The sequence below is a fragment of the Mustela nigripes genome, chromosome 12, assembly GCF_022355385.1.
Source record: "Mustela nigripes isolate SB6536 chromosome 12, MUSNIG.SB6536, whole genome shotgun sequence".
NCBI classification, from domain to species: Eukaryota; Metazoa; Chordata; class Mammalia; order Carnivora; family Mustelidae; genus Mustela; species Mustela nigripes.
In genome coordinates, this window is record NC_081568.1 from 121829521 (window position 1) to 121857296 (window position 27776).

General features: G+C 33.8%; 1 long non-coding RNA gene across 1 annotated transcript in view; it reads right to left on the reverse strand.

The window, feature by feature from the left end:
- The window catches only part of LOC132028007 (uncharacterized), a 262344-nt gene that overhangs the window by 45814 nt on the left and 188754 nt on the right, over positions 1 to 27776 (reverse strand). The window contains exon 2 of the long non-coding RNA XR_009407311.1: positions 18908 to 19029. This is a non-coding gene — a long non-coding RNA (uncharacterized LOC132028007). The remainder of the gene's footprint in view (positions 1 to 18907; positions 19030 to 27776) is intronic.

Below are 27776 nucleotides of genomic sequence, written 5' to 3' on the forward strand. Positions count from 1 at the left end.
TGGCTCAATACAGTTGAAAAATTGCTTATAAATGGAGGACAGAGACAGACCTGAAAGAATCCAAGATGGCAGCATGAGAGGGACCCAGCTGGCATTACTGGATTGGAAGAGAAAAGGGTTACAAGGAATGGGGGTAAGACTGTAGAAGCTGGGAAATTCCAGGAAATGGATTACGCCCGGAGTCTCCACAAAACAAAAACAAAAACAAAAACAAAAACAAAAACAAAAACAAAACATAGCCCTCCTGACATCCTGATTTTAACCCAGTGAAGCTAACATTGGTCCTCTCTCTACCAGAACTGTAAGCTCATAAATTGTATTATTTTAAGCTACATAAACAAGCAGACAGGGCAGTATCTTCCAAATATATAGCAAGTATCATGTGATAGTGGAGCAATGTTTACAAATTTTTCAGAACAATTTTAACCTAAATATTATAATCATTGCAAATTTATTGAAACAACAGAGATGAAACAAAGATCAAACTATTAAAAAAAAAGTATACACAAGAAAGTCTCGAAGAAAGTTCTTGAGTGGATTTCAGCCAACAACAAAATAAATCCAAGTAAGGTAATTACCAGTCAAAAGCTGTAACAAAACAGACAACTAATAATGAGCAATTAGAACAATTTCCACAGAACTTAAGCCCAAACAGCTAAGTATTATAGAAAGAAACATCTTAAATACCATAACTCTTAAAAAATAAAATGAATATAACTGTCTAATAGGAGACAGGAAGAGAGAGGAAAGAAATTAATAGCAGGAAATAAAAGTGTACTTATCTGTCATTTCTCACGGTCATTTTATGTTTATTTTTAGTCCATTTTCTGCCTTAAGATATGGCTTATTTCCATGCGCACCACAAAGGAATTATTTTCCACTTTTGGGTGAGGTACCCTCTAACTGTCAGTTATATCCAGCTGGGTTTCAGTGTTGTCAGTTCTTCTAGATTATTTCTCTAGTAGTTCTGTCAGTTACTGCAAGAAGAGAATTGGAGGTCTCAGCAAATCAATGCATTTGTCTCCTGTTTCTACTAAGTCCATGTTTGCTTCATGTATTTTAAAGTACTTTTGTTAGGTACATGTATATTTTAGATTAATATGTCTTTTTCATGCATTGACTTCTTTTTTATTATGTAATATCCCTTTTATTCTTGATAATTTTCTTTGATCTATGGTCTGTCACTAGATACAACTTTACTTCTGCCTGAAGAACTCTGTATAGCAATTAAAAAAAACAAAACAGGTTTTCTTACAAAGGATTCTCTTAGTTTTCTTTAATCTGGGAATGTATTCACCTTCATTCTTAAAAAATGTTTTCAATGGATATAGATTTCTGGGTTGACAAGTTTATTTCAGCTCTTTAAACATACTGAGCTACTTCCTTCTGGCCTCTGTAGTCTTTGAAGAGAAATATACTGTCATTTGCATTGTTATTAGCTTTTAAATTTTCCTCTAGCTGCTTTCAGTATTTTTTTTTGTCTCTAATTTTAGCAGTTTATGATATGTCTGTTTCCATTTCTTTGCATATTATTGAAGGAGGTCATGAGAAGACAAGACTGCCACTTGGGCTGGGAGTTGGACCTGGGCAGTCAAGAGGATCCTCATTCCCATCTCAGTCTCTGGTATGTATGCTCTGCTCACTGTTCTCATGATAGGACCTGTTTTCAAGTATGCACATGTGAGAGAGTTACATGCCATTGAGACCATCTAGACCGTGTACATGACCTGAACCTTGTTAAAGTCTCCATATGAATTCCTAAGATCTTGATAGGTGGATATCCTTGTCTTTTGGCTTCCCAAGACAAGCCTTGTATGTAATTTTCCTTCCGTGTTAAACCTATCGCCTACTAATCTGGTGTGGTCCTCCTCTTTTTTTTGTCTGTCCTTTGCCCTGGGTGGATGGGAGCTGGTTTTGGATTTCACCTGGGAAACTTCTCAGGTTGCCAGTCAACATGTGTATACCATTTGGGGTTCATTGAATTTTTTTAATCTACATATTTGTATATTTGACCAAATTTGGGGATTTTGCAGCCTCTTTTTCAGCTTTTTGACTTTTCTTTAACTTTTATTTTTCTACTTAAATTTTTCTCAACTTCTATGAGGGGTGGTCCCTCAAAGGGGTGGTCCCCTTTTTCAGTTTTTTGACTTTCCTTTAACTTTTATTTTTCTATTTAAAATTTTCTCAACTTCTATGAGGGGTGGTCCCTCAAAGGAACTGGATACACTATTCATATTTTTCAAGTCTTTTCTTTTTAATCAGATTGATAGATTTATCATTAAGTTCCCTCCTACCTTTGTCATCTCTATCCTGTACTGAATTCAAAACAATAAAAGAATTTTGTTTTTTATTATTTTTTTGTTCTAAAATTTCCATTTGATTTTTAAATAATTTTCCCATTCTTTATATCATTTATTATCTTGCTGAGAATTTTTGTCTTTCCATTCATTTCACAGGTGTTTGTCCTTATTTATTGGAATATTTTTACAAAGTATTGCTTTAAAGTTTTTCTCAAATGTAACATCTGTTGTCTCAAATTTGATTCTGTTGGTGATCTTTTTCCATGAGTTGTTAGTTTTCTGAGTACTTTTTATGCCAACCAATTTTGGATTGTCAGATTTTCATTTTGAACAGTATGAGATGATATCTTGTTTAATCCTACAGAGTATGTTGGTATTTTTGTTATTTTGACAGAAAATCAACCTAGTCAGTTAATTAAGACTTTAAATTCAGTTGAATTGTTGCTTTCGAATCTTTGCAGGACTATTCAGAGCTGTCTCATCTGTGCCATGACCACTGCCTAATAGTCTAGCTCATGAATCAGTTTCCAATGTCTATGCATTTTGTTTAGATCATATTCACATAAGCACATCTTAGAGATTGTTAGCTCGGAGTTCTTAAACAGCTCTAGGTGTTTGCTTCCTAAGTCTGTCTCCCTCCTTATCCCCTCCCTACTTTGTAATACCCTGGAACTTCTTCCTTTTTTAGGTGCAGAAGTCTTTTTTTAACGTGCAGAAGTCTGCACCTTTATTTTCCTAGAGATGCTATGAACTCCTTACATCTGAGCTTGTGTTCAAGAGACAAGACAACAGAGGGGAAGAAAACCTGCTAACTATAGAGATCTGTTTTATTCTATTGGAACTATGGTCCTCTGATTGGAATTAATTTTCTACCGTAGATTTTCAGATAATCCAGTTGCTCACTTTACTCCTGCTCCTACTGCTGCACCATACCCTTGTTTGGGTACTGACATATAGGAAAACTGAGAAAAGGTAAACCATTGATGATTCCTCCTTCTTGTTGTAAATGTTAGGAGACTTTTGCTCAAGCCAAAATTAGAGGGCTTATTCTTGACCATCCCTGGTCAGGGTCATTGTCTGCTTCTAGGTTTCAGGCTGCACTAAGGGAAAGTCAGGGTATACCAGTAGAGAAAAAAAGGACAAACATAACACTCTTTGGGTGATATTTTGAATTTTGGCTTTACTCCTCAATGTACCTGATACTTTGTAGTTTTCAGAGCCCTCAAATAGCTGTTCCATGGATGCTGCCCAGGTATTATATAGCTGTATTCAGCTATACACGCTTAGTGGGGAGTCTGCTTGAAGATTCCCTCTACCTCTCCCCCAACTCTTGAATGCTCACATATGCTCTCTCTCTAAAATAAATAAATCTTAAAAAATATGTCCAATTTCATATTAAATTTATCTTATTAACTTATAAGCTGAAGCCAAATGCCTCTGGTTTATGAGAGCATTTTGTGCACATCTTTTCCTAAATCCACATTCACTGATGGTATGTTAGTAGCTTGGATTCAGCTGGACTAGGGGTATTTGAACAATGAAATCATCAAATGGTACTGGAAAATCCCTCCAAACTTCATAGTTATTAAACATTTATCAGAACAACTCTGCTTATGCTCAAGAACAGGAATTTTTACTTCATAGAAAAATGATTTTATAGAATATTTCAAAGATGGCAAAGGTTAACAAAAGGTAGATTAGGGCATAGTTCTATCATATATTAAATATATTGGTTCTGGCAATACAATCTACTGTTACAGAATTTGGCTGTAGTTTCTGAAACACTGCCTAGCATTTTCAGAAACCCTGTCAAATTTTAATTGTAAATAAATTAAAACTGTACAAATAAGTTGTAGCTTACTTGGCCAAAACCATGGCTGTTTTCTTCCAAAGATTTTATTCATCACTCTAGGAGTAAGGCTTGCAAATATTGCTTATAGGGCAGTAGGTATAGCTTATATGCCACATCCAGCTACAAATCTAAATTGGGAGAAATTAGTGCAGCATCTATGAGAAATTTTTTTCCAAGTAACCGTTAAGTAGATCTTACGAACATGGTTTGCATGAATCACCTTGAGGCAAAGTAATCTTCTTAAGGGTTCCTCATGTGGACAGAGTTACCAAGACATGTCTCCCCGTAATGTGTTTAGAAATTAACTGGAAGAAGGCAGGAGGGTGGTGCATAATAGTTTTGTATGAGAAGCAGGGAATAATGGATGGCTCTCATCCAAGATACATTTGCTCTAGTGATTTTATCACCGTACCACAATTCAAGTTATGGTCCTCACATGGAAGTGAGGAGACCGGAGATTAATTTAAGATTAGACACCTAATTAGACACCTAATTTCATCAAAACAAGTATGGGCTTTCTACCTTATGAATTGTTATATCAACAAACCCAAAGGCTGGTATATGAGAACAGAATACTAACCATATTTTATCATAGTACATGAACCCAGCTACACAAATAGGCAGGCCTATAAAGAATGCCAAGTCATAATCAGAAAATTACTAAATTTTAATCAGATGAATTTACAAATGGCATCAGTTCTAAAAGAGTCTGTTCATTTCTACAACAGGATTTATTTAGTCATTGAAACTATAATTATTGGTATCAGTGGGTGAGATAACCGTTGCTGGCTCCACTGAGCTTGTTTGGGAATTCACCATCTCAAATCTATTGGCTAAGGCTGCTGTTGGGATTCATCTGATCTGACAACTTTATCTGATATTCATACTGAAGCATTCTCTCCTTTCTATTACTGTTTTTAGAAATATCACATTTTATATTTATCAAGATTAAAATGAAACTATTTCTATGTACACACACACACTCATGTCTATATTCTTAGGGAGAAATAACAAGCCTATTTATATGAGAGTTGTTCTAAGTTTTTAAAAAAATTAACGGTCAAAGTTTGGAAGCAGAACATGCCAGGTCCATGCCTAGTATACAGAAAATACTGTAATATACTTATTTATATTTCTTTCTCTCGCCCCTACCTCCAAAAGCATGTGATGCAGCTAACAGGTAGAAATATGGCAAAATATAAGATTCAGCAAGATAAAACAATCATCTTTGGTAGTGTGACAGTTGTGGTTCTGTGGATGCATTCAGAATATATCAGGCAAGAATTCAATTTCTTTGCTTTAAGGTCTATGGACATCCCCAAGTGAAAATGAAGAAATTATCATTGCTACCTCTAACCTCAACTAAGACAACTTCACTTTTCAGGTCCTTCACTTGAAATATTCTATTTTAAGATATCAAATTCTGTGACCAAGACCCAAGTTAAACTATCATAACAAAGAAATGTGGATATACTGTTTCAGACAGCTGGGAACTGAGAAATTTGTGGTTGTAGCAAGCTTCAACCATGAATGGACCTATGGACTTAAATTAATCTCCGGTCTTTGTCTTTTTGCTCATTTCTTGATTCCAGTAGTCTTTGCTTAGCTTGATTCTTCAAGGATGCTCTCTCTACTTGTTGAATAATCTGACAACCAACGCACACCTCAGGACTCCCTGAGTCTAACATCCCTCTTAGGAGTACAACTTATCTGACAGGTTATACCAAATATACATACATTTTTTCAGCTTGGACATCGTCTCAATTTTTGAGACAATGAGTTGGCCAGATTATGAGGTTCTTTTGTTGCTCTGACTTGTGACACATCCTAACCTCTCTGTTCATGATATGAATTTGCTTGATCTAGGTTGTAAAATATGTGTTCCCCTCAGAGGTATGAAAACAGATAAATCATCTGATATTCACTACAATGTATTTTCCAAAGGTATTTTCCATTTGCTCCATTAGACCCATTCTCTACTACTTCATAATCTGCTTTCTACAAGAAGCAAACCAGGACAGACCAAATCAATGAGCACCCTTTCCTCTGTTTTGTTTTAGTTTGTTTGTTTCAAGCACTAAGATCTTGGACCTGGATCTGAGGGAGGTAAGAACGATGCTGATTATTTTGTCAGATCCTCTCTGTGGAGACCCTTAGGCTAACTGTAGGTATCACCTCAAGAAGTTTACTCAAGGTTGTCACTTTTCTCCTGGTGCACTTTTCTTCATTAGTCACCCTGTTCACCTTGACTCACATCTGATGGTGCTATTTGCTTTTTCTTATAAACCCTATTGACAGAATATGTTTGTTCACTGACCTTCCCTGGTTTTAAGATTATCTATTTCTTAATTTCTTAATTTGTCTTTATTATTTCCCTTTTTTATTTTGATCAGTTTTATCATTAATTTGCTGAGTGGATAGTGGAATCCTTACTTTGTGTTTTTTGTTTGTTTGTTTGTTTGTTTTTACCTTTCTATATATCTGGGATTTTATTTTCTAATCTAATTATTGGTGCCACCAATACCCTTTGGGTAATGTTTTTTTCTGAGAGACTGCAACAATTATTCTTCAAATTCTGAATTTTTTCTTTTCTTTTTTTTTTTTTTCCTAATAATAGTTCTGTTGTACTATCTATATAAACAGATAAGAGTGAAATTTTTTTGCAAAACTGTGTCAAAATTAAAACCTTTTTTTTTTTTAAAGATTTTATTTATTTATTTGACAGAGATCACAAGTAGACAGAGAGGCAGGCAGAGAGAGAGAGGGAAGCAGGCTCCCTGCTGAGCAGAGAGTCCTTGAAGAGATCTCAGGACCCTGAGATCATGACCTGAGCCGAAGGCAACGGCTTAACCCACTGAGCCACCCAGGCACCCAAAATTAAAACCTTTAAAGAGTACAAACCACTGGCCTCAAGTAGAATTCCCGATGTGTACATAATATTACAACTTAAGAACTATTCTATTCTATAATCAAATGGAAGTGAGATATATGGGATCAACTGAAAGAACTCCAAAAGGAACAAGTAAGTTCCATTATGTTCCAAGTCCTAATAAGCCTATTCTCATGGATTCTACTTCTGATTTATAGCTCCTTTGTAGCCCACATGCATGACCTCATGAGGAATGCCCAGCTCCCTAAAGGCAAAAAAAACTTCAGCTTTGTACCACCTACTGGTAGAAAATAGCAAGGAAATAGAAAAATCCCCTTGCACACTAGGGGTGAAGGAAGAGCTCAGTAGACAGAAGTTCAAAAAACATGTCTTGATTGCTCAATTCCCTGGAAGTACAGATGATCAAAATCAAATACAGTGATTCATATGCCACTACCCACTTGCTGGTTAGACACTATAAAGTAGAAAAAACACAGTTTATAAACTGGTGACAAGAGGTTTGGGAAGGAGATTACGTAAAAGGACATTTTACAACAGAGAAAGTTCTTAATGTCAAGATAGGAAAGATGATTGGCTCTGTGTCTGTCTGACAGCCTCTCTTCCCAGAGACCTCTTCTCTTTCTCAATGGCCTTTTGAAAAATTGACTGTGGTGACAGGAGTGGAGGTTAGTTATAGATTTTAAAACATGGTACTTCATCTATCCAGGATTTAACTAGTTCATGGCCTACTTGCTAACAGTCATCATTAGCTATGAGCCCCCAGTATGACACCATTTCCCTCAGACAAATATGTCACCTGACAGCAGGTTTATTAACTTGCAAAGTAGGTTGGTTACCTCATAGACCTTCGTATTAGAAATGACAGCATCCATATTTCCTAAGAATAGATATTTATTATGGATATAGACCTGCTTTTCCTGCCTTATCTAATGCTCTATTCATAATCATATTACCATCATTTACTCTAAATCCCTGTCATATGACACCCTTAAAGCTGATAAAGAGCTGTAGGATATTTGAAGAAGAGAATCAGCAAGGTAAACACTTCGTGTGACAGGGAAGTGTCCTGTTGGTTGTGTTTCATGCTCTGTACCAGTCATCAGTAGGATAGTGTTCTCTCTCTTAGTAGTTGCGTTCATATCACAGACTTTAATTTTCCATCAGCAAAAGTTTTGTATTCTATTGCCACAACTTTAGGCTCTGATGATTTGGAGTCCTGGTTCTTAAAAGGGAAGGATATTTGAACCAATGGACTCAAGACTGATTCCATTAAACCAAAAGCTACACATTTTATGTTCCTTCTGTCACTGGAGCATTAGATAAAGAGAAGAAGTTTACTCTGTTTGCTGAGCTGATTTGTCTTAATTTGATTTCTATTATTCAATGGAGGCAGAGAGAAATAGGCCTGGAATTCAAGAGATTCTCTTATTACATCTGTGCTTTCCGGTTTGAAAAAAAAAAAAAAAAGTCATAAAAAAAATAAAACTACTTCACAAAGGAAGACTGTTTAGGGCACACGTTCCTTTGGTAATTAATTTTGGAATGTACCAGGCAAAGAACTATGAATGGCTATTGTGCTAGCTGAAGATGACGGAATGTGGAGGGCGTAGTGAAAAGGGAAGTTATAGATGCCAACTAAGACAGTGTGACTTTTTGCAAAAGTAAGGATTGTAAGGATTATGCAGATTTTCTTTTTTGTTTTTATATCTATGTGAGTTTGTAAATATCAACAAATCCACTTTTCATCTTTCTCCCTGTGGCTCTATTATTAACTAATGTAAATGGTGTCACCAAAAATTGAATTTATATTCAAATTTTCTTAAATTTCAAGATACCCAAGAGGCACAGTGACTGAGCTAGAAAAGAAATGAACATTATCCAGAGATTAATAAAATAGCCTTTGGGATTTTCTATTTCCCCTTTTGGGAAGAAGTAAAGTTTACACCTTTGACTATACACAGATAGTTCTGACATGTTAAGGAAAGCATTATGCTTTCACTTTTGGTCAGAACTAAAAAAATGCATAAAAGGATGATACAGAGGCTTGGCCCACAAATATGTGCACAATACAGGACCATCTGGTATCTATTAGGCATCACTCCCACCTGGGAAATGCAAACTACATTTTCCAGACTCCTCTTTACTACATGGTTATTGGATAGGATTTCCCTATGAGAGGGATGAAGTGAAGGGGAAGGGGGAAGATGACGTTCACTACAGCATTCTCACAAGTGCTTGAGAACCACCCTCTTCACTGTTAACAAACTGAACATTTTGTGGGGGCCTCTCCAAAAGTCCTCAAAGAATGCAGCAGCTTCCAGGCAGTCATTTGAGGGACTCTGGTTTAGTTCTTCAGGGGAAAAAAAACTCTCAATGTCAACATTTTGCTAACTTCAGTGACAGCATCTTTGCTAACTTCAGCGACAGCAAATTGATTAAAACTATCCCTAGATTTTGGTCCTCAAGAAACTGCAAAGTCATTCTATCTTTAGTGAAGAGTGGCTCGTGTTTTCCTGACTGAATCCAGACTGGTATTAGAGTATAGTTCTTGGAGGACTGCAAACAGAATATATGTCTTCTGTATCTCTTTAGTGCTTAATGCAGAATAATTGTTCAACCAACTGTTTGTCTGGGTCAAATCTGTTCCTAACCTCACATGACAAAGAAGTTAAAAAGGGGGAAATGGTAGGGAATTTCAGGAAGAGATAAGACTTTTGGTTCCCACGTTTCCATTTTCCTATACTGAGCAACAGTCAGCCAACAATCTCTTGAGTATTCAGAGGTCTTGAATTATTTACATAGGCCATGTAGCATTGATTGTTTCCCTAATTTTACCAAATAGAATTTCCTTTGATAGCTTAGATCCACTGGGATTTCTGTAGGTCATCTGCCTCAATAATCAAAGTACAAAAAAAAAAAAGGAAAGACTACAACCAAAAATTTTCACCACTACAATTTCACTACAATTAAAGTAGGAGAGGGTTATAACCCTGGGCATTACTCCAGTTCTGAAACTGAGATAAAATCTTGTAAAGGATGGGTCTTGCATTAGAAATCCTGTTTTTAGTACATTTAATACCCTTTAAATACCTTTAAAAGTCAATCTTTGCTATTCTTTTTCCTGAAATGTACATACTTTGACAGCTTTAAATTTTATCTTCATTGAAGTTTTTGTACAAGCCGTAATACAAAATGCAGAGTTTGACAGTCACATGCATGCATAGAATCCCTTTGATGGCATGGCCCCTAAATCATGTCTGCTTACATACATTTTTTTATTTCATTTTTTCTCCTCTTAAGATGGCTACAAGTTAATGGAAACATTCAAGCTAGGAAAATTGAGATTCTGTGTTGAGAGTAGATAATCTAACATAATAGGAACTGTGAACAGAATCCAGGTTTTATAATTCAATATCAGCAATAGCAACTGGAAAGCAGTAGTAAGAAATTATAAAATTTCACTGACAACATTTTGAGAATGATTCATTCCATTCACTTAAATGTTTTCCACAACTAACCACTTACCTGCAAGACCTAGCAAGATATAATTTCCACTGACTATAATCCTTGCTATTGATTACAAAAGTCCGCTTCAGCTAAACTCAATTGACATTTATATTGTTAACTTAGCAGGTATGAAATTTTAAGGAGTTTATTGCTCGGCCCTGAGGGGGAGCAGCATCACATAACATAAAGGCTTTGATCTGGCTTCTGAGGTAGAAAGAAAGAAAATATATATACGTGTAGCAGTTCTTTTTTTTTTATATACAGCCATTTAGCTGCACAGTGGATTACACTTTTTATTGGAGTGACTGCACAGAAAAGTACATTTTAGTGAATGGATTTATAAATACACATCATCTGGCTAGGTTCAGCCATTAATAAGTATAATGAAAAAGGAAAGTATCAAATTAAGCATGATTAAATTGGGAAACAAGCCTTTTGTAACTCTAAACTTTTTCTTTAGTGTCTAGATGAGGAAAAAAATTTCCCTGATTTCACAATGTATTCAAGAGATCTGTGTCTAAAATAATAATAAAGGCAGAAACTAGTATGATTCAGGTATTACTGTCTACATAATGTTATTTATGTTATTAAATTTGGATGGCCCATTTCTGTTTCTATACTGTACTTATATTCCTGTCATAGTAGAAAATAAATTCAATTTCCTATTTAACACTGCTGCAGTACTATTTTAGGGTAAGGTACCCAATCTATGATCCTGCTTTTTTGATAGATTTTATTGTTTCTTTTTATTAATATTGACTAAATGAATATTATTGCCCCCCTCTTTACTCCTTTAAGTCCATTGACTTTCAGTGATTCAATTATTTAGTTAAAGCTTCAATCCTAGTCTTAAACAGGTTTCCATTTAAATTATCTCTTCTCTGTTTTTAGTTGGTCTGATGTTTAGTACTCATTCTATTAAGGTTCCCAATGTCCATTTCAATATTGTTAAATAATTTTATCTTTATAGATAATCATGAAAACAATTCCTTTTGAACTATTTTCTATATATCAGGTTGTAATAATGCTATTAGTACATAGTGTTTGAATTAATAATTCAGGGAATATCTGCTAAAATCTACATTCTATTGAATAAACTGAGACTGTGACTTCCTTTAAACAAATATTTAATGTTTTCTCAGCTATTTATAAATTTTTGCAACAAATAACCGGGTTTGAGACTTCATAAATATTATGACATTCCTTTTTTTTTTTTTTTTTTCCTTTTTTATTTTATTTACTGGCTCAGTCCAGAGAGCATATTACTCTTACAGTCCAGAAAGCATATGACTCTTAATCTCAGTCCCCATGTTGGGTGCAGAGATTATACTTAGATAAATAGATAATTAAAAAATAAAACAAAAATCACTCAGTTATCTTTAACTGAAAGCAATCTCATAATTTAAGGTGTATGGAGTAAGGTTTAATTTGTGTTACAAACTTATTTTTCTATGTACAGTAAAACAATCTTTGCAATATATCCTAAAAATTCTGCTTCATCAGAAAAATATATTTTTAAAATATCACCAGATTGAAGAGTATGACAGTGGTGAATATTTATTGTGTCTTTAAAATGCTGTAGAAGTCAGCTAGAAAGAAGCGAGTAACATTGGCTTTTGTGAAAGGTAAGAAAATATAACCAGAACACAAAGCCGATATAAAATGAACTTATTTTGTATGATTCAAGAAAATAATGGCATATGTATCTCACAGGGAGATTAAGAGATAAATCATGAGGTTGTTAATAAACTGGAAAATTAATTTTTACCATGTAGAATCACAGCAAATTTTGTAAGTATCTATATTATTAAACATTTTTAAATATAAAATGATCAAGAGAAAAAAAAGGCCCCATTTCCCATGCAATCAACCAGCATTGTTGATTTTGAAAATATAAATAGGTATGTTTAAAATTCAAATGTATAAAATGAAAGGAAAAATTCCATACTCCCTTCCACATTTCCCTATCCTTCTTGTCATATGTACCTACTGTTAACATTTTTATTGCATTCTGCATCAATAAACAGCTAGCTAGGTAAATAAATTCATGTCAGCTCTTATCTTTTGATAGAAACATACAGATTTTTTAATATAATTTATTCTTTCAGTGTACAGTATATTATACTATAAAAAGTCCACCTACTGCCTTTTGTTACAGTATATTTTGGACATATTTTCATATCAGCATAATAAAGATCTTTCTCTGTATATAACTATATTATACACAGACACACACACAAACACACACATACACACACATTCTCACCAGAATTTTTAAATAATTTCTGCTCATTAAAATTTACATAATTATACTTTTTTTGCTATTATAGGCAATATTCCAAAACATACCCTCTTGTATATAAGCATAATTTTTAAGTATAATCCTATGACAAATTACTACATCTAGAATCTACTGTTCATAAAGTAACTGCCATTTTAATTTGTATAGACACTATCAATTTTGCCTTAAAGGTGTTAAGGAACTCCTAACTTATTATCTCTGTATCTTTTTTTTTCTTTCCCTCATTTTCTTTCAATTACCAGGTATGTGATAGTTTAAAAAAAAAAGTTACCTTGTTGGTATTTTAAATTTTTTTTATTACAAGTGAGGTTATATATCCTTCAGTGTATGTACTAATATTTCTAATTGCTCTGTTATCTTGCTCTCAATTGACAATTTATATCTTTTCATCATTTGCCTATTTTATATATCTTGGTTGAGCCTTTTGTACATTAATATAGTTGTTTGCAAAATACTTTTTTCCTACTTCTTATTTCTCCCACACAGATGCCCCTGTTAAGCTTTTTAAAGATTCTATTTATTTATTTGTGAGAGAGTGAGAGAAAGAACACAAGCAGGAGGGAGAAGCAGAAGGACAAGTAGACTTCTTGCTGAGCAGGAAGCCCAATGTGGGACTGGATTTCAGGACCCTAGATTTTACGACCTGAGCCAAAGGCAGATGCTTAACCCACTGAGCCACCCAGGCATCCCTTTCTGATAAGCTTTTGATAAACTTCCCAGTTTATCAGTTGTACCACGGAAGAGGTATTCGGTCTGCTCTTCAACACAGTAAAATATTTTTTTTATCAAAATTAAATGATTATTTGGTCTATAGAAATTGATGGCAGAACATCACCCACTGTTTTAAATTCAGCACTGCATTTCATGTAAGTTTCCTCTTTGGGCTCCTGGACATCCCTTGTGACTTGTAACCTACAGTGGCAATGCTAATGTCTCCCCAGCGAATCCACTGGACTCTGGCTTGCTTTTATAGGGAGTAGAATACCTTTCTTCAATTTCTTCCATTTTTCAGTTTTAATTCCATCAGTCCAAGTTCATATTTTTGGATAAAGTGATAAAGATGAAGAAAGAACTGAATTACCATTCTTTCTGACAGAACCACATCAGAGTAATTCTAACTATCTTTACATTCTACACAAGCATGAATTCCACAGAGTGGCAAGTGAGTGCTGCAGGAGAAACTCTAACACAAGAAACTGACTTTATACCTCTGTGGTACTGGTGCAGGGGAGATGCAGAATTCTTAATAATTGCTTTATTTGTATAACTTACTCTTCTCTTCTTTTCTTGGTAAGACTCCTTTAACAAGGTGTCACATTCTAAAGGAGCATAAATTCAATGCCAAAAGGCTTGAAAATGATGTAATTTTGATGCATCTGGCTTGAAAAGGAAGCCTGGAAACTGGAATTCCATCCTTATACACAGAACCAATGTTCTAAGACCCATCTTTGGACAGTTTTCTCTTCAAAGTTCTTACCATCTCAAGGGTTGCTCCCTCAAGTTTGGTATCTACCCCAAACTTCATTCTGTCTTTAATTAATTTCACCCTTTCACTGTGTGGATATTACCTGCTCCTTGATAAACAGATTTAGTTTCCTTTTAATATAAACCAAATTTGCTTTTTCTTTTTAATTTATTTATTTGACACAGAGAGATCACAAGTCGGCAGAGAGAGAGAGGGAAGCAGGCTTCCTGCTGAGCAGAAAGCCTGATATGGGGCTCGATCCCAGGACCCCGAGATCACGACCCGAGCCGAAGGCAGAGGACTAAGCCACTGAGCTACCCAGGAGCCCCTGCCTTTTCTTCATTATCTTTATCTATCTACTTCATATTAAATGACAGTGGAACCAGAACTAAGAAGAAAGGAGAAAAAGTGGAATTATCTGAATGAGTACATATACCTTAATATTTTTCATGTTATACTTATGAATCTGTATTGATATGGTTTTTTGTTTGTTTGTTTGTTTGTTGCTTAAGCCTGTCATATAAAAAGTCTTCAAATTATTCTCCATACAAAAATTGTATCCATCTAGTTTAAAACTCTGCTTTCGGATCAGTTCGTGATCTCAGGGTCCTGGGATTGAGCCCCACATCGGGCTCTCTGCTCAGCAGGGAGCCTGCTTCCCCTTCTCTCTCTGCCTGCCTCTCTGCCTTTTGTGATCTTTTTCTCTCTCTCTCTTTGTTAAATAAATAAATAAATAAAATCTTTAAAAAAAAACTGTTTCTTTACAAAATGTTATTTACAAAATGTCTAAGAATGGATTTTTTTCCCCAAAGTGAATGATACTTTAAATAACACAATATATTTCTTGGGGGGGGGGCACAAGAAGACTATTTGATGGTATGGAAGTTGTTCTTGTTTTTTTAATTTAAATTCTCAATAAATTCTTCACACTTATAGAATATATTCAAGGTCAACTCTTTATTTGTGTTTAGGATCCAAACTAGAAGAGAATCTAACATTTGTAAAGTTCTAGAAAAGAGAGTTCCCATCATCTACTTGTGCTTGTAATATTTCCTTTATAACTAAGAAAGGATGGTTTGGAGGAAAATTTTCTCCTCCTGTACCTAAAGTAACAAACACAGTATTCTTGGGCATATGTCCCCTCCAGAACCCAGCACAAAAACAAGTTATGCAAAGCAAAATCACCATTTTAGAAAAGCCATTTCTAAAATGCAAAACTGTTCTGTTTAGTAATGGCACTTGGATTCACACTATGGGTAGTATGAACATCTATGTATGTATTAAACACTTCATACAGAATCCTTCATCATGTATACATAATTATTATAAAATATGGCTAATTCCTTAGCAATATATTTATGGGTATGTCTCCAAAGGCAAGGGAAACATAAGCAAAATGAACTACTGGGACAACACCAGTTAAAAAGCTTTTACACAGTGAAGGAAACCATAAACAAAACAAAAAGGCAACCTATTGAAGGGGAGAAGATATTTGCAAATTATATATCTCATAAGAAGTTAATATCCACAATATATAAAGAATTTATATAACTCAACACCAAAAAAAAAAAAAATCTGATTTAAAAATGGGCAGGGCACCTGAATGGACATTTAAGAAAATATATAGATGGGCAATAGACACATCAAAAGATTTTCAACATTACTTATCATCAAGGACATGCAAACCCAAACCACAGGAGATATTACTTCATAGCAGTGCAACTGATTAGTATCAAAAGGATAAGAAATAACAAATAGAAAAAGAAAATCTTCTGCATTATTGGTGGGAATGTAAAGTGGTACATCCACTGTTGAAATTGGTATAGAGGTTTCTCAATAAATTAAAAATATAAATACCATATCATCCAGTAATTCTCCTCCTGCATTTTTACCCAAAGAAAATGAAAACACTAATTCAAAAAGATAGATACATGCCTATGTTTACTGCAGCATTATTTTTCATAGCCAAGATATAGAACCAACATAAGTGCCCATCAGATGAATGCACAAAGAATTGGTACACACACACACACACACACACACCCAAGAATATTACTCATCCATAACAAAGAATGAGATCTTGCCATATGCAACATGGATGGACCTAGAAGGTACTATGCTAAGTGAAACAAGTCAGCAAAGACATGGGATTTTACTTATATGTGGAATCTAAAAAACAGAACAAACGAACAAAAAAACAAAAAATAAAATTTTAAATACAGAGAACTAATTAGTGATTGCCAGAAAGGAGTTGGATGGGGGGGGGGGGGGGAAATAGATAAAAGGGATTAAGAAGAATTTAAGAATTTAAAGAATTTAAGTACAAACTTCCAATTATAAAATAAATAAGGTACAGAGATTAAAAATATAAAATAAAAAAACAAAGGCTAATTTATGAAAAAACATTGCTTAAAAACTTTTCAGGATGCTAGTAGTAAATGACACAGCCAAAATGGCAAAGTCAAGAATTATAGGCTGAATTGAAAATTTAGGTATACTTAACTTTTGAGAAAAGTTTCTGAAAAAATATCAACAAGATACAGCTCAACGGTAGTTCTAGAGATAGTAAATGTTCAAATGTCAGAAATGAATATTTCTAAACAGTGCACTTGCTACTATATATTACCAGAAAATTGAAATTATTATGTTTGAGCATTATGAAATTCTAAAATACAAATCCCAAGATACCATGGACTTCATATTATTCATGTCTCTAGAAGGAAAAAGAAAGGGTTTTTTTGTTTTATTTTGTTTTGTTTTGTTGGTGGTGGTGTCGTCATCGTTGTTGTTGTTGGCTAGGTAGGCATCCCTACCACATTTGTGAAGAAATGTGAGAATCTAGCCTGTCTTCATATCCCAGGCAGAATTTGAAAATATGATTATGTGAGATCCAGTCAGTCTTAAATATGGTATTGCACAGCAAGGATAATGAAAGAATAATTAGTGGAGAAATGATGCCATATGACTATTTTTTTAATGATGGCTACTGACAAGATAAAAAACAGACCCTTCCCTTTGCTTATACCTAATTACCAAGTCAGACACAGTTCCTTCCTCTTTTATCCCTAGTTAGTGTCATGTTTTTTTGTCCCGTGAGTAGTTAGAATGGTTTGTCCCTCAGAAATTGACTTGACATAGAGATAAACATTTCCCATTCAAATAAGTGGCACATTCCCTATATACAAAATAACCTTGAGGGTAAAGCACCTAAGTTTCTCCCTCTCCTTACAAAAATTGCTAAGGCAAAAATACTCTATTTAGCACTCTGGTTTTCAGATGTGGTCTATTCACCCTGTTGCAGCTGCCCAATAAAATCATCTCTTAATTGTCTGGTGAATTTTGTCTTTGACAGTACCATACATCTCCGTCAATAATTCTAAATAGATAAAAGAATAAGTAATAGCATTTAAATTGAGGCAAGCCACTTAAAGACTGAAAACAATATGGAGGAAACAGATGAATCTGAAACCCATATTTCATTGTCCATCAGTACTTGACAGATGATACAAAATTCTACATTAATGCTTTATGTGCATGAGAGTTTGAACTATTTCAAAAGATCACTTTCAATGAACGGTGCCTAGAACTATTTCTAGAAATAAAGGGAAAGTACTTTTGTGTGCAGAAATAAAGAAGTAAAAGACTTACCTTTTCCGAGACTGCTGCATAATCTTCAGTTTTCATCTCAAAATAAGTTTATTCTCTACCATCTGCTCTATTTTATTGCTATCATTTTTGAAATATATCTTTTAAATAGAAAAGATATGAAATTTATCAAAACCTTCAATATGATGTGGAATCAAAGACAGAAAAACAGTACTAATTTCAGAATGACAGAATTATATTGAAAAAAATTCTAGTATTAAATTATTTATAATCTGAACTACATATATATATTCTGTTTATCTCACTCACTTGTCTTCTCTCTCTCTCTCTCTCTCTCTTCCTGGGGGGGGGCAATTTCTGTTTCCTATCATGCCCCAGTAATTGAACCCATATACAATTCTCACAGTTTATCTTTTGTTTAAAAGATTTTCTCATCCTACTGACATCCGCAGCCAGACACCATCTACATCTTCTTCAGTATTGCTAGGCTTCCCTAATTCTCTCTTAGCTAGTGTTTATCTGACAAAATGGAGGGATAGATTATAATTCAAACTTCTACCTTTTCTAATACATGTGTAAAGACAATAACACTTAAATTTTTAAGCATTTCTCAAAATTGTCAAGGTCATAGGAAAACAAAACCAGACTTAGATATAGTCCTAGACTGGGAGAGTCAAAGGAGAGGGAGAATTAATAATTTAATACAATATGTTAATTGAGGATGGAGCCTGGAGCAGACAAACAATACTGGTGGAAAAAATCTGTAGAAACCGGAATCAAGTCTAGAGTTTAGTTGATAGTATACAAATGTTGGTCCTCAGTTTTAACAAATATGCCATCATTATACACAATTTTAACACTGGCAAAAATCTAGATGAAGGGCATATGTGGATTCTCTATGATATCTTTGCAATTTTTTCATAAATCTAAAATTACTACAAAATACAAAATTAAAACCAGAAAATAGCAATATAGAAGTACCTACCATATTCTCCAAACCAACCTCCAGGAAGATACCTTCTCTTAAGAGACTGCCTGAAAATCCTGGTTATGCCCACTGGGAGGGTTTTCGTTTGGATTCAGTGATGTCACTCAGTACTCCCAAACCTGGAGATCAAAGATATATGTGTTTATAAGAGACGCTTAACCTCACAAAACAAACTGAGGGTTGCCGGGGGGAGGGGGTATGGAAAGGGTGGTTTGGTTATGGACATTGGGGAGGGTATGTGCTATGGTGAATGCTGTGAAGTGTGTAAACCTGGTGATTCACAGACCTGTACCCCTGGGGCTAATAATACATTGTATGTTTATAAAAAAAATTTAAAAATTATAAAAAAATAAGGGGAGGAATTCAGAATGGTTAATGTGTTACCATATTAAGAGTTGAGAAAATCAGTATGAAGTCATGTTTAGCTTAACATAAATAAAAACAGATTGTCACACACACACACACACACACACACACAAAAGATATATGTGTTTATTCTCTCCACTCTGACCCTCACTGTGATTGAGGGTTTTGCCCTTGGGCCCACCTTCCCCACTCTGGTAGCTTTCAGTCCCCCTCTCTCAGGAGCTGTGCTACATAAAGTTCTTGAGAAAAAAAAAAGTCTGGAGCCTTTCTTTATGCATAATTCAAACTCTATTTTATTGTAATATTTGGGACCCAAACCATCTTATCATTTATCTCCCTTTCTGACTTGCTACAACCCCACTAATTCACACATTCACTTCCTTCAGTTAAAATCAAGTGAAATCAAGATATGAATTGCTTCTCAAGCTCAGCAATTCATCAGAGTATCACCAGCATGTCTAATTCCCCTTAGGTAGACGCGCGCGCACACACACATACACGCACGCACACACACACACTCACACATTCTTCTCCTTCATCATTACAATGAGTGAGTATAATTCTTTGAGAGATTGAAGAAAAATCTCTATTAAAGATAAAAGCAAGGGACACTCAGGTGGCTCAGTCAGTTGAGAATCTGACTCTTGGTTTTTTCAAAGGTCATGATCTCATGGGTCTCAGGATCTAGCCCAATTTCCCTCCCCCCTCTTAGGCTCCCTGCTCAGAGGGGAGTCTACCTAGATATTCTCTCCCTTTGCCCTTCCCCACTTGCTCTAGCACTCTCTCTCTCTCTAAAATAATAAATAAATCTTTAAAAATAAAAATAAAAGCAAAAATAATTATTAAGTAATGATGAAAATTGAGTATTAGCCATTCATTATTTGATAGAGTTGGTATCCATCAGTTTCCTTAGCTAATCATAAATCTGCTTTTAGAACCCTCTCCCCTGAAATAACACACTTCATGCTATAAAGGCTTGCTAATAAATAGCTAGTGTCCAGTGAAGACACTCCCTGTAAAATAGATCATTTGAATCTGAAGAATATATACAGTTTTTGACCATATAAAGCCACCATTTTCTGTTTTCCATCATCTCCAAAATCCTTTCTTTCTTTAAAAATAACATTTTTCTTTTTTTTTTTTAATGATTAACCCTTCAGCTTCAGGAAGATATGACATTTCTTCACAGGCCTTCATGGCATTTAAGAAGTTTGTTTGATAAATATTCAGCCAATGGCTGTAGGAGGCAGATGTGACTGGGAGGCATTTATACCAGTTGAAAATCCATTCATAATGTTATCTGATTCATAAGCCATGAAAATTAATGTTATTTATGTTCTACATAGCTGCCTTTAGTGCCGGAAGTTAAAGGGTTTGAAGAGAGACAAGACATTAAAAGGGTTTATTTTTTTCAACTTGGAAGAAAGATGGCATGTAAAGGAGCATTAAAAATTCATAGATGTACAAAGTGCTTTTGGATTTGCTAATTGTTTTCAAAGATTTATACAGTATCTTGAGAAATATAAAATTATGAGCTATAATAAATTTTTATGTAATTTAAAAAATTGATTTGGATCAGAAGCACTTATTCACCAGTATGGATGTTATTGACTTTATACAAGAGCAATAAATATTTTGGATTTAAATTAAAATGGCGCATTACTTTACTTGTATCTGCATTTACCCACAGCACTACTCTTGTATAATTTTATGTCTCTAAGTAAAGAGAAGGGGGCATGCGACATCAGGAGCAGTGATTTTTGTTGCCCTATTTTTTAAAAATTAAGTGTAATTTCAAAATAAAATTTATGTATAATCATCATTAAATTCAAAGAAAATTGTAAAAAAGATAATGAATGTTTGTTTATTTATTTATTTATTTATTTAAGATTTTATTTATTTATTTGAGAAAGAAGGAAAGAGAGCCAGCACAGAGGAAGAAGTAGCCTCCCCGCTGAGCAGAGAGCCCAATGCAGGGCTTGATCTCAGGACCCTGAGATCATGACCTGGACTGAAGGCAGATGCATAACTAACTGAGCCACCCAGAAATCCCTTAAAAATTTATTAGAAACAAGAAAATATCCCTTTATTTCATATACCTAATTCTCTTTGGTTCAGGTAGCTACCATACTGTTTTCATCTGTTTTAGTGAACCACATTCCTCCTAAAAAAAGATGCATACACATGCTATATTTTAGAATATATGTTTTCTTCATATGTTCCAATATACAAAGACTGTGTAACTGCTTCACATTAAAAAAGTGTTTTTATTAAGTTTTAATTCCAGTATAGTTAACACAATATTATATAAAATTAATTGTTCTTTCTCTGATTATTTTGTAAAAGATAATCATCACTAAGGAGACTGAACAATATTATGCCTTTCTAATTGTTTACATTGGAGAAGACTGATAATTGGAAGGATGACAGAAATGCTCACAGAGTGCAGGCATGCTCTGACAAGGGGGATAAAATTAGTCTTTGATAGACTGATAGGTCCTTTTGATCTTTGGAAAAATCAATTACGATGTTTTTCATATACCTAACCAAGAGCTGATTGTCATGTTTCATCCTTTATCTTTGTAGCTCTGTGGAGCGTCACAAAGTAAGACAAATATTCTAATCAGCTTGTCTGAGAGTAGGTTTCATATTCCCCTATTTTATTTAAGAAACTTTCAAACATAGTATTTTTTAGAAGTTTCCTATCTTGTTTGCTTTCCTTCCAAGTATTTTGACTATTGCCCCTTGAAAAATCCTGGATTTCTGAACTACGTGCAACATAGGGCCTTACCAAGTCTATAAAATGGATCCATCCTTTATTCTGGATTCTGATAATGCAGAATAAATCTTAGTAGTTTTTCTGTGTTCGCATGCCCCTGCTTTTTAAATACCTGAGAGTGAAATCTAAAGATCATTTCACCAATTTTCCCCTATCTGGTCCTGTAATTATTTCCTAACTTCCTCTTCCTAATCTAAATTCAAATTGACTAGTCCCATGTTTTTCTAGCATAAAGAAGTTGTTAGAAGGTAACTATGCATCTGGTGGAGGTTGGCATTTGTGTTTTTAAAGCATGTTTATCAAGCAAATATTCTACGTAAATGGAACTGACAACCAATTTCCACATCATTGCCTACTATGTGCCATACGTGGAGCTAGGCCTTGTGGATACAATGATGAATAAAACTATGCATGGTTCTTGCCTTAATAAATCATACAAATGGCAGGGAGTAACTTCAGTTACAAATCTCACAACTATTAAGAGTATATGGAGAGAGTGGTAAGTATTGGTAGATGGCTCCATTTTAATTATGAAAATCTTCACAAAGCTCTACTTAAATAGCAATGTAATTTCAAGTGTCTTGGAATAAATCTAACAAAATATAGTTAAGATTTAGACATAAACAACTAAAATATCTTCAGAAAAAGTAAGGTCCTAAATTAGTGGAGTCATATGGCATGTTCCCAGTTTGGATACTGTCTTTTTTTCCCAAATTGATCTATAGATTTAATATCATCCCACCACATCCCTACTTATTTTAGTAGGTTTGATCAAACCCAAAGTGGAACTACATAGGAGAGAAAAAAAAGAAAAGGTCTTTTCCATCAAGTGTTCCAGTATAACTGGATAGCCTTTTGGAAAAGAAAAACATCAAAACTGACAAATCAAATTTCACAATACAAATAACATTCTAATCCAAGCATATATATATATATATATATATATATATATATATATATTTGAAAGTGAAAGGCCTAAGAAAAAAGCTTCTAAAAAATAGTGAATACCTTCTTGACTAAAAAGAAGTTTTTTTAATTTTTACTTTATTTTTCTTTCTATGTAAATTTTGCCAAATTTAGCAAACAAAGCTACATGGCCCCTAGGTAAATGTAAATTTCATATAAGCACTGGATAATCTTTTTCATGTAAATACATACATGCATTATTTGGTAAATACATATACTAAAATATATTGTGTGGCTTACCTAAAATTTACATTTAACTGGGTATCTGGTATTTTATTTGGCAATTATGTTTCCTGATAAATATATAACCAAAAAAAAAAAAAAACCTGCATGTGGGCACCAAAAGAAAAGTATAGTGATATTCATAGCAGTATTATTTGGGAGAGTTCCACACTTGACACAATTTAAGTGTCTATCATAGGTAGAATGATAAAGAAATTGTAATAAAATTAGAATGAAATACCATAAAGTACTTGAACAAACTACAGCTAAAGAAAAAACCCTAACACAAAAGTACATATTATATGATTCTATTTATAGAGTTCAAAAACAGGCAAAACTGAATTTTGGTATTCTGAGATGCTGGCAATGTTGGATTTCTTGGTCTGGTAGCTATGTGTACTTTGAACTAATTCAGTGAGATCTACATTTATAACTTTCTGTAAGAATTATAATTCAACATAAAATACTAAAATTCACAGTGACACTTATGTAGGCATAATTGATTTTAAAGCAAAAAACATTACTAGAAATAAAAAAAAGGTCACAATACCATAATAAAAAGTTAAGTCAACCTGCAAGCTGTGAAGCTGTTTAGGGTAGTAATTAGTTTTAAAATACCTAAATTCCTTTTTAAAACAGCTTTATTGGGGTATACTAAATATACAATAAACTACATTTTTTTATTGTAAAAAAAAATACTGAAAGTAAAATTAACCTAATTTTAAAAATTAATTGATTATACTATCAAATAATTAATTGATTATACTATCAAATAAGTTGACTTTAACATATCTTTCTCCAAAAGAAGTTATAATATAGATTAAATAACACAAAATTAAATTTGATCTAATGAATATAAGAAGAATATTGAACTAAAAAATTAGAAAATATAATAAATTGGAGAATTTACTAAACTCATCACTTATAAAACCATAAAGTCATGTTTCAATGAGTTTTAAAGAATAGATAACTTCCAGATTATTTTTTCTGCCTGTGGAGATTTTAATTTAAAAAAATTTTAAAAATAACCAACCGTCCCCATATTTAGAAACTGAAAATACACTTCTGAGTCAAAAGATCAAATTAACAATTAAAAGCGCCATTTAGAACTGAAAAAAATTTACATACACAAGTACTTGGATTAAATTTAAGTGGTATATAGAAGGATTTTTGTAGCAGAAAAATCAATATGAGAAAGAAGAAAGGGTTTAATTTATTGATGTATATTTTTAAAAATACAAACAAGGGAGAAACTCATATATAAATTATGTTATATTCCTACAACAGAATATAGTTGCAATGTACCAAAATAGAACTAAGCCACATGACCCTCATTAATATAGTGGTAGTGAAAACTGCAGTCACAGAATACATACATAATGACTTACTGAATATAACGTACCACACATGTAAAATTCTTGCTTAGGATTACTTATGTATGTATAATATTATTTTTAAGAAGGGAACAAGAGAATGATAAATACAAAATTCTTCATTTAGTTACCTCTGGGTCAGAGGAACAAGGAGATTATGTTGGAAGAGAGTACACATGTAAAATACTTTTAATGATTCAATTTTTTTTAAGTTATACAAACATGACATGAATGCATCACCTTTGTAAAATGATTCAAGCAATGCATTGAAATATAGGGTAAAAAAGTATGTCTCTTAACTTCCCTCTTATAACTACATTTAGCTTCTCTGTGACCATGCTTTTTAAATAATCATTAACATTTTTCTATTCACTTAAAATGAATTTGAACTATTATATATATGCATATAAGCATAGTTGTTTTATTACATAAATTATGTGGAAGTTTATATACTGTCCTATTAGCTATGTCTTAGAGATCTTTTACTATCAGCACATGAAAGTTTGGTTCTCATTTTTTTTAAATAGTTGCATAGCATTCCAATCTATGGATAAGATGAATATTTTGAAATACTTCCTTCTCAAAAGGTAATTTACTAAGTTTCATTTTTACAAATAATATATCAAAGTGTATTGCTTTATATATATATATAAATGTGCAAGTATTTTTTTAGAGTAGATTCTCGGAATTTAGATTACAACTTATTGCATAATCATGTAATAACACGTCAGAGTCTTTCTCAAGGGTACCTGTTTCTCCTTCCATCCTTGAGCTCCAAATCTGAAGGTACAGACCTGGAAACTATTCCAGGGAGCATGGTTTTCTGTTTTTGAGCTGATGTCCACTCTCTTCTCACCAGCTCCTGTGATCCTCTAAGAACATCATATCTCTGAGCCATTACCACAGACCATGAGTCAATGTCACATACCTTATGGTACTGTAGTCCATTCTGATAGCTAAATCTACCTTTCCTTTGTCTTATTAGTACTGACATTCATCTTCTACTCTTCTGGAATTCTATCATTCCCATGAACTCTAAGACCTAGATCCCAGGTACATGAGAGCATCTCTACTGCCAACCCTGATCCACAGCACAGGTGCACAACTGAGCTAAAAAGCAATGGTGGCGCCTCCAGTAGAGTATTCATTATTGCTTTAGTGAAAGAAATATTCTTAAGCATTTATTGAGGACTATTTTTCAAGCGGTGGGTTCTCTGGTTTCATATAATAAAGCCATTCTAAAATTTCCTAATCCCCGAGCTATTCCTTAAGATTCTGCCAAAGCTTTTCTAGCAAACTATCAAATTAGAAACCTTTAATTGATTAGTTTGTTTTGTCACTCTTATAATTGAGGCTTGATCCTGAGTTTTACTAATGTTTGCCCCATGACTGCCATAAAGGATATTCACTTTAAACATGGCCATGACTTTTACAGTTTGTTTTAAGTGATGTTCATTGACCCGAACTTTTCACTCTTTCTTCATGGCTTCTAAGGCAGCTAACTGAAAGCAGACAACTTCACATTTCTCACTACAACTGAGCTTACACTATTTGAATGCTAGACTTAATGCATTCCCCAACCGTCACTTTTTCTAGCTCACCGTGCCCAGTCTAAAACACATGATAATTCTACAAATACTAATGTTATTGTGTTCCAGAATCTACTGAAAGTCTGCTTTCTAGGGCAGAGATATCATCATGTGCTTCACGTCAAGCAGAGCACGAGGTTAGACTGGGATAGAAGTAGGTTATTGTGAGGCGGTACCAAGAAGCATAAATGAAGGAGTGGAAAGAGGAAGAGTCAAGGAAGATGGAAAATCAATATAAGAGTCATTATTAATACCACAGGGAAGACTTAGCTGTGACCCCAAAGAAGTTAGCTGTGACCTCCAAGAAGTGAAGGAGTCCTCCAGTGATGTCAACCTGAATGAAAAGAAACCAGCGCATTTATCCAGTGACTCCCTCACCCCTCATTGGTTTGAGAGGCATTCTTACAGGCATCAACCATCTCACACTTTATGTTGTACATACATGTCATCAAATTAGACTGTTGCAGCACCAAAAAGATCCTGAGGCAGAATGGAAAACTGAGTGGCACACATTTGAGATGGAATAAAGCAAGTGCAGAATGAGTCTTTCCACAGCTGACTACTGAAATCATATACAGACAGAAGACATATGATGTGAAAACTAAAATGTCTGCCATAGGCATTATAAATGATATCTCTTGGCAAGGGCTTCTGGAAAACAAAAGGTATTTTGAACATATTTATGATATAATGTCAACCAAAAGTTATTAGAAAGTAATTCACATTCATTACTTAAAGATAAATATAGAAGATGCTTAAGAAATTTTTTATTTTTACCTGGGAAAGCAGGTATACTTCTATTTATACAATTTTAATTGTACTGTATATTTAGGAATAATAGAATCATTTTTAAGATGACGTGTATTTCTTTTAGTCTGTGATTCAGGAACTTTGTAATTTTTCTCAAATGTGTGATGATGAAACTTGAAGTGGACAGTATTTTATATTATGTACAAAAGGACTTGAAACAAAAGTACTTGGCGCTGGGTTCTTACTATTCAATTGTCATATAGATTTAAAAAATCTGTAACTGTAAAACCCAGGTAAATAATCTTATGCTATAAACTCATGAGGGAAATCAGTAACATTATTTTGAAATAGCTACAAATGCTAACTTTTATGAAAAAAATGACATCATTCTCAAGGTCAAAATAATAAATATCAATTGGATCCTACTATACCACATGAATATTTAAAAATTATACTATCTTTGGGTTTTATAGCTTAATCAGGTCATGGCCACACTGCAGAAGTTTCCTAAATTAAAAATGGTTTAAAAGCAAAAAAAAAAAAATTGACAATTTTTCTTTGCATTTTTTTTTTAATGAGGCACCCATTGGAGACATATTTTACTTTAAGTACTTTAAGGGGAAAATATTTTATATAATAAGGAGGAATCCAGGAGGAGTCAAGATGGTGGAGAAGTAGCAGGCTGAGACTACTTCAGCTAGCCGGAGATCAGCTAGATAGCTTATCTAAAGATTGCAAACACCTGAAAATCCATCGGCAGATCAAAGAGAAGAACAGCAATTCTGGAAACAGAAAAACAACCACTTTCAGAAAGGTAGGAC